The sequence below is a fragment of the Streptopelia decaocto genome, assembly GCF_964273445.1.
Source record: "Streptopelia decaocto genome assembly, chromosome: 9".
Lineage (NCBI taxonomy): Eukaryota > Metazoa > Chordata > Aves > Columbiformes > Columbidae > Streptopelia > Streptopelia decaocto.
In genome coordinates, this window is record NC_138664.1 from 9,596,613 (window position 1) to 9,607,127 (window position 10,515).

Sequence of the window (10,515 nt, forward strand, 5' to 3'; positions counted from 1 at the left end):
ATCAGGAAATCAGAGGAAAATCAGAGAATTTGCCCATGAGTTTATTTTTCTGAGGGGTATGGAATAATTTCATATTCCTTAATGTTAGAGATCTTCATTCTACACTAGAAATAGTGTGGCTGATATTTTTGTATATAAAATTAAATTATTCAAAAAATTGTATGAATAGTTTTTCATAAGTGACTGCAAGAGTGACACTGATGTATTGAAACAGTATATTCAAGATCCTAAGCAAAATCCTATCTGGATCTTTTTTCTTTGAACGCATTTCTTCTCTTCCTCAATCCAGTCATTGCTGCGCTAGTTATATTGCCTAGTACAGCTTTCTAAAACAGAAACATTTTTATTTGCATGCAAATTGGTAGGAGGCAGCCTGCCTGTAGATACTGTGCTAATCATTACAGGTTCCATGGTTCATCAGGACTCTGATGCCTAATTGGCTGTGGGATTGCCAATAACTCTGGATAGCCTGATTCAGAGCAATAGGAATTGTTGAATCTACATAATAAAGCGAGTGTGATGAAAGGTGAGTGCACACCTACTTTATATATGTGTTATCATTCTCATCAAGGTCAAAGCATTTTTTTTCCTTCCAGATATACATATTCATAGAGCCTGTGCACAACTAATGAGTCGGAAGATTAAATGGTTGTGGATTAAGAACAAACCCTACTGTTCTCCTAATTAGATTGAAAGTTACTTAGTTCATCTGATTAGAATTCTGAATTCAAACCAGCTCACGCACCGGTGCAGCGCTCCTCAGCTCCTTGCAAAACCTGAGCATAAGAGTTCCTGGAACAGCTTAATAGTTTGTTTCATCCAGTCCCTCAAATCTCGGAGAGGGCAATGCCACCTCCAAGGGGTCACTGGCATCCCCCCCGAACTTCCACATGGGCAGAGGGGCCGCGCTGCCAGGGTCAGCTGGCACACGAGATCAGATTTTTTTAAATATTCCATCAGGGACGTTACTACTTCTAGTCCCTGCCAATAGGTATATTACCTAAGGTGCTGAGATAACTCCTTACTCTTGTAACTGCCGTGCATTAAACTGAACTGCCTGTTCAACACACACAAAGGTATATAATTAACTGCCATGACTCACAGGAGTCCTTGCCCTAAGCCCCAAGTGTCACTGCTTTCCCCAGAGCTTGGCAGCAGTTGTGCTGGTCCCAGGGCTCAGAAAGGGGCTGCAGCATCGTGGGGCTCAGAAAACCTGGGGGGACAAAGAGCCAGGTCTAACAATAGGCGTGAGTCAGTCGCTTTGCAGGTCGGTGATTTGATTTCCTGTTGCTCTGCTCTCTGGGCCGCTTGTTTTGGGGAACAAATCCTTATTAGCGCTTTATCTATAACCTCCTTGCTTCCACCCAGAGGATCCCCCTGTGCGTTATTTTCCTGACTTGTGCTGTGTTTCGCATCCTCCTACTCCCCAGCCGCGCAGCTGCTCCCGCTCCAGCTGCCTGCGCAGGGTTTTGGCAGCGCTCCGTAATGAACGCTGCTCCAGGATGCTTGGCTGAACTTCATGGCACCCACGAACATTTGTCCTTTCCCTCTAATCCCCTGAATTGCAGGAGTGTTCAGTATTTGGGCTTTAGATCCTTCCTGGTTTTATTCAGGTGTAGAAAAGGGGAGAAGGGAGGGTGACAGAGGGTCTGTTTAAATATAAAGAAAACAAGGTAATGGTTTGGGGCTACATTGCCCTAGTTATTTTATTTTATTTTAGCTTTTCTGTTTGAAGGGTGGGAAAGGACCGCAGGGTCTGACCTGTGTATTTAACGAAAAGAGAGCGCTGGAAGAGAACTTCAAGAAGTTTTCACAGGTGCATTAATATAGCGTAAGATTCCTGTTTCCTTAATGAAAATTGAAGTATCTTTCCATAACAGGTATGAAACAAAGAGGACTAAGAAATGTGTTGGCATTCAAAAGAACGGGAAAGTGACACTGTTCCTGTCACTGCTAGAAGGTTAAAATCCTGCCTGGCAGCCTATAAACTATTTAAACGATCCTACAGAAATTCCACTTACTGAATCATCTTTGGGATTTATAGCTAAATCCTTCACCCCAATTGAAGACCCAATGTACTCACAGTCCTGCCGGAAAATACACCTTAATGAGGGGAAATTGTAAAACTGGACTGAAAGAAAAAAAAAAAGCCCTCTTCAGCAAAGCGAGGTCCTTGCTGCAGTCCTCGTTTCACATGGCCATTGAGATGATGGCAGCTGTGCTGCTGTGATCATATGTGACCTAGATTTTCCTCACAGTAGTCCTGTGCTCTCCCTGATCTCGCGTAGGCCTGAATGAATTGAATAGAAACATTTCTGGATGCTTTCAGAGAGCAATGCTATCTTTTTCTCTCTCTTCAAACCGCAGCATCTGTTCCCTTGTGGTTTTCTCCCTTTGCTCTCACACAGTGGTTGTGAAAAAGGACAGGGCTGGCGGCGCTTTAATTTGGGTAATGGTGGATGGGGAAATCAGGGCAGGTGCGATTCCTCCGTGGTGTACTGCGGCACAGCGGAGCGTAGAACTCGCGTCTGTGGATTTTAGCGCTGATTGCACAAAAGGAAGACGGGAGGCTGTGGGGAGGATCGAGGGGTGAGGCCACAGCATCAGGAAGCCCCAAGTTTCTGCTCTGACCACAGGTCGGAATCTGGTGTCACCACTCTTAGGCACCACCCGCGTTAAGTTCTGCTGCCTGGGCTCAGAAACTACCCCAGTGCAAGATCCTAAATTGGAGAGACTCAGCTCCTCAGTGCATGCCCAAAATCTTGTTAATGTTGTTCGGCGGGATTAGGTGCAGGCAGGAATATGCTTGTTGCGTTGTAGCACCCAACAGAACGCCTGAGACGGTCCCCTTCCCAGCTCTGACACCGATACTATCTGTGTACAAGAACAAAAAATCACTCCATTTGGAGGGTCTGGGTTCAGGTGCTCGGAGGAAACAGATCTAGTGTGATTTCCTTAGGGGGCACAGCAAGGCTTTGCAGCAAAAAAGGCTGAAGCAATCTGTAGGGCAGACTGCTAATACTTCCTTCCTTCCATGCAGATCCTGCTGAGTCTGTTGAAAATTGAAGTTTCTAAGATCAGATGCAATTTTTTTTAAACTTAAACCAAGCAACTAGCACTCACAGTCAGAGTCCATTGGAGACTTTGAGATACTGTTCTGATAGGAACAAAAATAAACACTTATTCTCTGCCTCAGCTCATATGTAAAATGAAATTGTAACGATCCCATCATCTGCTGTGCAGAAAGCTGTGAGGATGACTTCTCTTCAGTGCTGTCTTCAGTTACAGAGCTGTTCTGACAGTGGCGAGTGAGTGTTACAGGTGTGGGTGGGGGTTCCTTCCGAAATTTTATATAACTCCAATATTATCTGTTCCTGTGATTGACTTGACACATGAATTCAGAACAGTTGGAGCTTCTCTCCCACTCTGGTGTAGCAAACTGGATGTGAAAATGACACTTCCCCCTGGGAGCTGATAGTTTGCTGTTCTGTGCATGGTGTTGTGTTCCTTTGTTCGCTGAACGTGGCATTTGGCAAGTGGTTTTTGCCACTTCAGGGTTGTCAGTTCTGTCTGCTAAAGGCCAAGATAAAGCTTCCCAAAAAGCCTTTCACTCTGAACAGATCTTCTCTGTAATGTACTGACTCGATGACAAAGGAACCGGGAGCTTAGAGGTGGTTTGGATTTTTTTTCCACCCCTAAGTGTGCACTCTTCCCTTGTCATGCTTTTATTTTAATGTGGTATTTCCTACCCTGCTGTAAACCCCAGGGTGGTTTTTGTCTTGTGACTCGGCAGCGCTTTGCCATGACATTCCTTTCATAACGCGTTGCTGATAGCACTAGATGTGCTGCTGGCTGCTTCCAAGACTTATCAGAGGGTTTGTACCCAGTGCACTTAGATAAATCCCGTGAGGAGGTGTGTTAGCAATAAGAAACCCGTTGTGATACGTTCATGACAAAGAAGTATTAAATACATGCGAACAAACCTGCGTTCCTCTAGAAAGTTGTGATTTTTTATACAGTATGGTGGAGCAACATGTATATAGTGTGTCCTTGTCCATAATGGTTTTGCTTCATCTGTAAGGTGACCTCAGTTTCTCGTTGACAGCAAAGCTGAGCAGCAGCATCTGTCCTTCTGAAACCTGGTGTGAAATACACATTGGTCATTATAAATTTGAGTAACAGAAATGTGAGAATTATCCATACCAATGAAACTCGCTTGGCTCTTGTTTTTAGTTGAAGAAAACAGACGAAATTTGTCATAGCATGCACAAAGGTGTCTGAATACATAAGAGATCCTCAGTAGATGTGACTTGATCCATCTTAGTGGAATTTGCAGCTTTGATTGTTGAGGTGAAGCCTCGCCATTTTTCAATGAGTTGTATTATTCCTTACACACCAAAACATATAGGATCAGACATGAATTCAGAATTACTGTGCTTTCAAATTATATGCAAATTGACCAAAGTAATAAATTAATATTTTGGCCTGTTTTTACAGGCTTCTGTAACACAGAATACAAATCACAAATCACCCAAAGATACCGGATCCTATTCTGTGCACCAGACTTTCCCCCTGCCATTTGGCAGTTGTCTGAATGCTCAGCTCCTAATGAGAGAGGGAGGATGACAATACACATAGGGACAAGGAAAAAGCCATAACTCATGTAAGAACATGAACAAAAGGAAACTTTTGTACTGAAGGGACCTCTCCTGTGTATTGTGTCAGAACTGTCACAACCTCCAGCTGCCAGAACAACCTCCAGGACAGGCAGATGAATATCGAAATGTAGGAAGACAGCAGTAGTGGGCAATCAGTCTGCAAAACTGGAGATAAAATACATGCAGTCCAACTGCGGATCCCATTATAATCAATGTATGTTGTTTTAGGGACTTTGCAGAAACCAGGGTTTGGCTTCACAAGATAAAATGAGAAATTTAAGAGGGACGAAGAAAGGCATTACCATGCTATTCATAACACTCCTTGTTAGAAAGCTGCCAGCTTCTTCTCGCAGAAACTTGAAGGAAGCTACAGGTGATGGAAAAATAAATTGGTCCCTGTGGGCACAGTGATTTGAACTATACATGTGTATTAGAGATGAGGCCGACGTGCTTTGAACTGCAGGTGAAATGGCAACGATGGTCCATGGAAATCTGGCATGTGTCAGTGATGCTGCTCAGACATGGTCAGGGTGTAATGCCACATTTTATTCAGGCTGAGGCTAAAATAAACCCTTCCAAGAGCACAGAAGTTGCTTGTTGGAAGAGTAAATGGCAGATTGCGTGAATGCTTCTGAATTTTCTGTCCCCTTCTCACGGTTGTACCTTGCAATATGGGGTTTGCTGAAGCAGTAGGAGAACATCGTGGGACAGTGAGGAACTGGATGTAGTTTCCTACAGGTCAAGCCAGCTGCCCATTGCTGGCTCATCCCCTTGTAACCACTTTTAAAGCACTGAGTTGTATACAGTACTGAAAAATGTCTGCAGCTTTTATAACCCCCCATACAGCTTTGGCTTCAGTCTGAAGCACAGTTACGTGGGCAGGGAGAAAATGTTCTCTGAATGAATCCATCATAAACATAGCGCCCGTCCTGTAATAGCTGGGATTGGAAAATAACAAACTAATAAACCAAAGTCTTTTATTTCTTCCCTTCTTGTAGATCACATGCTGAAGGCTTCTGAAAAGCGCCTCTGTCTCTCAGCCACAAGCCAGGAGCAGAGACAACCTTAGAGCTTGCATCAGTCAGATGTGCTGAAGAAGAAATATTTGCTGAGTTTGCCTGGGAACTCACAGCTGGGCTGGGCTTTAAATCTAATGGGGCAGGGCCGACGTTTTCCTATAGCTTTGTCTTTTGTAGAATAGGACTGTCTAGACCAGGATGCCTCTGACCACCCCACTGAGGCTCTCTAGTCTCCTGAAGGCTTTCTGCTCTGTAGTTATCCCTGGGGATTTGGCACCAGGAACCATCACAGAGCTACTGTCACAGAGAGCAGCTGTGGCTGGGTAATGGGAACTGGACTTGCACGGTTTTGTCTGGACTTGTGTGAGGTGACTGAATGGTGACAGAGAGGGAACAGGCTTGTCTGGAGGACCTGGGTTTGCTTTCCTAGATATGGAAGTCCAAGCAAAATATGAGAGATCTGAAAGCTGCTCTTTCATCTCTGGCTGTGCTGCCCAGAAAGAACTGAGCATGGCCAGATGTTGTTCACCCTGCAAGTTTCCCAGCAAGCTCAAGGTGAAAGATATTTTTCCTCAGTCCCATCCTACCAGCAGCGTGCACAATGAGCCCAGTCCTAGAAAATGTCAATGCTATGATTTTGTATATATAAGTATATAAAAATATATATAAATAGAAGGTGGTTTTGCTATCTAAGGAAATGCAGCACCTCTGTTCTTTGACCTTATAGAGAGTGTCTTTTTATCTTTCCTGAGGCCAGTTTTGAGTTGACAGTTTCACATCCAAGAGGTTTTCGTTATCCATGGAGTGTTTTGTGAAACTTCGCTCAGCTCTGTTACAAACATGAAGGTTTTCTTTTACGATTCAGGTGCGCAAAGCTAATGACTAAATGGCAGAGGAGAATCAGCCTTTGGGGGATAATTTGGTGCCTTCTCTTGAGCTAGAGCTCATGATGCTCTTGTTTCAATAACAGGACTCTAAGCTCACCTAGTGTAGTCTGTGCTTCTGATGACAGTCTGTAAGCTTGAACCAGCTTAAGGAGTAAAGTGTCCCCTTCCAGGGGAGCTCAGCATATGTTTATGGTGCTAGAAATCATCTGGATGCTATAGCAGCTTGAATTATAAAGAGAAAGACTAGAAATTTTGATCGGGGTGTCCAGGTTCATATCAAAATCAAACAGGCCCCCATGTCAACTATGGAAAAGATGACTTTCCGTGGCAGCCTGAAGGCAAATGAAATCACAAGAATTACAATCTGTTTCTCCAGACTCATTTGTTCCTCTTGTTTATTGTACTAACCATGTGGTCTAAACCCCCCCAAATTAATCCCAAGTTGACTACGCAATGAATTGCCGTTCCATTCAGGAGATCCATGGCTGTGTCCCCTTTTGGCAGTGCCAGTCTCTTCTTCGGTGGCCTCTAAACTCCTGCCTGGCTTTGCCCACTTTCGAAAAATCATCCACTTGTCCTGCTGGCCATATCCAACAGCTTATCCAGTCCCTAAGGGAGCTGAGAAGTTCTCTTCAAGTTACAGAGCTCTCCCATCTCTGTTCTGTCCTCCTTCTCTTTTACTCCTCACCATCTTTGCATAAATTCCACCCAGAATGGAGTGGTAGATTTTGCGTAGACGAGAGATTGCACAGGGCATATCTACCAAGTTGTTGCTCCTTTTGCTGTCACTTTTCTCCCCAAACTCTCCCTGGACTCCACAGACCAAGGACAGAGATGGCAGGAAAACGCTGCCTCAGATTAGTTTTTCTCTCCACTCCTTTTCCTGTATCTCCACATTTTCTCTGTGTGGTTTATTGCATTTGGGGACAAAGATTTTTTTTTTTTGTACCGTGCAGATAATACAATGGTGAAATACAACATTTGGTAAGTGGACAACCTGTAATCTTGTCTTCACAGCTCTTTTCCTTATGCTTACATCTTGAATGTGAGATTTGGATTTGCACATTTTCCTTCCTCTGCAGCACAGCCTCCCTGGTACAAAGCATTGGCTTTATTATATGTAACAGATCCTAGAAAGTTGCTTAGATCTTTATTTCTGAGCTTGGCACAAATAAGGTGGCATGAGCATTTTCAATGCTGTTCTCATTATGAAGGTACAAATTTTCCCTGGAACTCTACCATCATTTTTAGAAGAGAATTGGGAGCAATAAGAGTGAGTGACAGCTTTCCCCTCAAACCTTTTCTATTCACTGACAAGAAAGGATGCCATTTGGTTCCTTTGCAAATAAAATGTACAAAACAGTACTAGTGATACCTGAAAATATCACATAAAAAGTGGTAGTGAAAGGCAGCCCTGGTATCTTTTGAGAATGGACATTGTTCTTATTCAGTCTCAGTTGTGATGTGAAACTTGCCTTCCAGACCTGACTACACAACAGGCTATTTTGTGGAGACAGTCTCTTTACATTGCTTGACTGTAAAAGGCTTTAAAAATATATATATATTAAAAGCAGGCAAAAGGATTACATTACAAAAAATCATGCATGCAAATGAAAGCTGCTCAAATCTTTGAAAAATCTTCCTTAATATTATATAATAAGAAATACATAACTGTGCCTATTTTTACCATCATTTTCTTTCATTTGATGACATTCAATAGTAAGATTTATTATTACCCGCATGGAAAATATCCTGCCTGGGGGTGGTTGAAATAGATCCTGCAGACAAGTCATCAATCAGCTCGTGTTTATCTCTTCGGAGATCAGTGATATCAGTGGCAGGAACAATTTCAACCAATCCAAGAGTATTTACTGATAATAAAAGGAAATGTTCATGTGGATTTATACTGCGTCTCTCAGCAGAGGTCACAAAATATTTTTGCGGGAGGGCTGATTTATTGAGCCTCGTTTAAAGATGAGGCTGGGAGGGCTCAGAAGTGCTGGAGCTCCCTGCTTAGTCCTTACCCTGACACTTGCTCTCTTTCTGGGACTGGGTCTAACTTCCCTGGTAGAGGGTGACATGCAGAGGGCTTTCAGTTAATCCTGCTCTCCCTGTACCCACTGCTCACGAGTTCCTCTAAAACGATTTAAGACCAATGCAAACAAAAAGATCTTTTACATCAGATAAATATCATGCAAAATGATTGCCTTACTTTTCTAAGAAATGAATAGTAGCTTTTAACTTAATTCTGCTGTCATTTTAAAGCAGAAGGTCTTATATTTGTGTCCCTGATAGGTTTTTTTCAACATTTTATGACAACATTCAGAATATTTATAGGTATTGACTGAAGGGTTCAGGACAAAGATCTGTTGTCCTTGAGGCAAAATAACAACACTGACTTTACCTAGTATTTGCATCTCAGAGTAACCAGCCTGGAAATGAGACTGCAGTTGTTTTTTAACCCATGTATGATAGAAGTTTTCTTTCTCTCACTTTTGCGTTTTCTTCTTTGTGAAACTCAGTATTTATACTTACTGAAACAAAGAGCACTTTGAATCACGATTTGAAGTGTATGTTTTTTAAGAAGTTATAAAGGGGTCTTTTTTTGTTTGATTTTTACATTTTTGTCTAAGGAAATTTACTGGAACATTCATTTCTGTTTGAGAGGAAACTTGCTCTGTGTGGACAATAAAGATGTTGAGATCAGGATGAATGTCTATGGGAGATAATAATAGTGAATAAAAAAATGCACCAGTCCAGTACTCAGATTTTCCAGGAACTGCAAGAACTCAGTTCTGGGTTGTGTTTTAAATCTAAGCCCCATTGTTCCTGACTGGGTTCTGAGTCTGTCAGAAAGACTTCTTCTTTGTTCCTTTCAGCAGCTTCAATCTGAAGCATTTGGACCGGTTTCGTACTTTAAGCAAAATTTTTAAGATGTACATGTATTTTAATTCTTCCAGCTTTAGGATGTAAAGCAAAACATCTTTTTTCCTATTTCCTGTTGAACATGAGCAGAGTACGCTGGCACCAGCAGAAGTAATTCAACCTACAATGTGCCTGTGTGGGGATGGCCGGCGGTTATCAATGGTACGTGGTGTGTGCCATTAATACATTGCTCCTTTTCTGCCAGGGAACATGCCTTGTGAGGCAGCACAGCGCTAGCGAGAGCTTCACCTCCGCCATCCTGACAGCCTGGCGTGCGCGTCGTGGCGATGCTGACTGGACAGGCGCCGTGATTTGTTCTCCCGAGAGATACAAGGTGAGTGAGAACACTTTTTTCTTGTTGACGCTGTTGCACTTGGTAGCAATAATCACACAGTTGTACTGCCAGGACCAGAATTGAGTTGTGCCCTTTTACAAGTGAATGCCCTAGGCTGATAGTACAGTGATTTTTCTTCCTTTCTTTTCTTTCTCAGTCAGTATGGTTTGTTTTTCAGCCGAGAAGCTCTGGTGGTGACCCATGCTCTAAGGCATTCATTCACCTGGCCACGTGCAGGAGCCTGGGAAGCTGCTCCCCATCCACAGGTGGGATTTATTAGTGGGTAAAGTTACTCTCCTTGTAAGAGAAGTTATTTGGAAATGCTGTCACTCCCCCTTTTAACACCAACCAGTTAAACTTTCCCTTGCAAAATGCCCACGTAAGGTTTCCTGGCCCAGCCCAGCACCCACCTTTTGTCTCTGTGGCCGTGCTTGTTCTCCAAGTGTCACATCATGTGGGAAACAGTCTTTCATACCAAGAACTGCAAGAGTCCTAGATTCCTGTGTCACACTGCATTTGTAAGCCCAGCTCTGCTGTTGACAGACTGCTGGTCTTTGAGACAGCTGTGACAATACAACCCGGCAAATATCAGCCTGGAAAACACTCAGGAGTTTGTTGCCATCAGCAAACCTGGGGTCCCCAGGAGGTCGTTGTCAGCAGCGTGCGCGGCACAGCCGTCCAGTGAGATCGTG

The 10,515-nt window shown here is 43.3% G+C and overlaps 1 long non-coding RNA gene across 1 annotated transcript; it reads left to right on the forward strand.

The window, feature by feature from the left end:
- Positions 1-404: 404 nt before the first annotated feature.
- On the forward strand, positions 405-10,090 carry LOC309443536. Its single transcript, XR_014184813.1, has 3 exons — positions 405-526; positions 9,695-9,823; positions 10,002-10,090. It is a non-coding gene; the product is annotated as an uncharacterized lncRNA (long non-coding RNA).
- The last annotated feature ends 425 nt before the right edge of the window (positions 10,091-10,515 follow it).